The 2,160-nt window shown below is 46.9% G+C and overlaps 1 pseudogene; it reads right to left on the reverse strand.

The window, feature by feature from the left end:
* Positions 1–973: 973 nt before the first annotated feature.
* On the reverse strand, positions 974–1,636 carry LOC149370537 (uncharacterized; annotated as a pseudogene).
* Between the last annotated feature and the right edge of the window lie 524 nt (positions 1,637–2,160).

Raw genomic sequence — 2,160 nt, forward strand, 5'->3', positions numbered from 1 at the left:
TGAATCATGTTGGTTTGGTTCTCAGTAAATGGCTTTTACAAGTTTCTACGAAAGCCGATTGTTCAATAGCGGATGGTTCAAATGTATTTGTGAAATTTATAATAGGTGTTGTGTGGCTACTAAAAAGGATTTTTTTGTCTTTTCAGATGGATCTGACAGCAATGTTTAGAGGTACAATGTGCGCAATTTGTCATGAAAATAAAACGTATGTACTTGTACTCAACCAAACACTTTGCCACTCTTTCATTCTAGTTTGCATTCTTTGTACGTGTGCAATACATAATATGCATGAAAGTCTTGTGCATAATACTTATTTCCTCGGCCTCTGGACTACTATATCTGCAGTGAACATTCTGGGCAGAAGCTATACACAGATGCATGTGCATGTACTACTGAAAGTATTATTGAGAGCAAAAATAACAGACCCCTGCCAGCACGTGCCAATCTGTGCCAAACTGCATGCAAGCGCCACTTGACGAAGCACTCCAGACGCTGAGACGAGCGCAGTGGCACGCAATGCGTAGCGCTCCTCGAGATGGGCGCACGCCACTGCGCTGGTCTCAGCACTAGGAGCGCTTCGTCAGGCGGTGCTCGCATGCAGTTTGGCACGGATCGGCACGCGCTGGCAGGGGTCTGTTATTTTTACTCTCGATAGTACATAATTACAATGCAGATTATTTCCGTTCTAGATCAGATGACTTCCAAGTGAACGGAGGAAGTATGCATACACATTACGGGACCTTTAATAAGAACACAACAGAAGCATTGGTTGCAAAGAAACGATTTCATTCTCGTGCATAGCATAGCGTAACTTTCCGTTACCAAGAATGTGACAACCGTCGGACGGAGTCGCTGTATTCATGTTGCGGAAAACCCTCCGGCAACGCATTACCAGCGGGTTTCTCTGTACTGAGGAGCTTTTTTTTTTACAGTGCACGCCAAGACAAACGCAGCTTGCACTGGTGGAAGGATTTTAAAGATTGTGCTCATTTGCTACAAACCGACGAAACCGGCGCGTAACGTGCACTTCTCCTGGTCTTGCCATTGAAGCCGAATCGATCCCTGGTACGTAGATTTTGACGAGGATCGCGACGATAATCTTAGACATCTGATGGATGCCCCTATCTCACACTACGTGGTAGCGGTCCGCGGCAAACTATGACAACTCGGTTTGGCTACCAGCGTGGCTACCAGACGGCGATTAAACTGCCAACACCGGCGCTCCTCAAAGCTCACCTGATGTGGATCCTCTTATTGTCGCGGCAAAACTTTAAATACCAGCACAACACTAGTCACGTGCTCATGCAGCAGAAGAACTAGGTCCTGTAGTACATGAAGCAAGTGGGTAAGCAGTACAGCACTTCATGAAGCGAAATTTGAGATGATTATGCGTATTTCGCACAGGATGCATACCTTTTCTAGCGGGTCACCTCCTATGTCGGGGTCGTTGCCGCCAACATACAGAACGACAAAATTGGCGCGCCGAAAGCGCGTCTGTTCAGTCATTTTAGCTAGGCTGACATTGTCGTGGCCGCCAAAGCTGAACGTCCATGTCTAACCGCGAAAGCCGCAAGCGAGAACTGCATAAAAATTTCTGCTGGCTGTCACCGACGAGCACACCATGCACAAACGCCATAGCTAAACACGCCTGGAAACGCGCGTGCCGAGGTTCACTAACCGAATGCCCGCGTACCACGCACGCGCGGCGCGGCGGGCGCACCTAGAGCAGGGTGCCTAGGATGGATGGATGGGTATGAGCGCCCCGTAATTGCCACCATGCTCAGCTTTTTTCTTCATTTTTTTTTTGCTCAACTGTGTTGTAAATTCTCATTAAAATTCGCCATCTTCTTTCACTACTGTTTCCTACGCTTTTAACCTTATGTTACCTCTCTGCTTATCAGACACCAATCCTCCAATCGCTTTTTGCTAACTTCCACCGCAGATTTATTTACACGACCATTGTTATCTTTAGACCCTAGGCCCTCAGGAAGAGCTATTGGGCCTCCATCGACATCCGGATGGATACCATCACATTTGAGTATGAGGTGTTCAGTTGTTTGTACAGATCTACCACACGTACAGCACGCGTCATCATCGTTAATTTTTTTTTGTGGTTGGTTTTATGGTTTATGGGGTTTAATGTCCCAAAGCGACTAAGGC

Source organism: Amblyomma mixtum, chromosome 1 (genome assembly GCF_055824585.1).
Source record: "Amblyomma mixtum isolate Tamu chromosome 1, ASM5582458v1, whole genome shotgun sequence".
In the NCBI taxonomy this organism is placed as follows: domain Eukaryota; kingdom Metazoa; phylum Arthropoda; class Arachnida; order Ixodida; family Ixodidae; genus Amblyomma; species Amblyomma mixtum.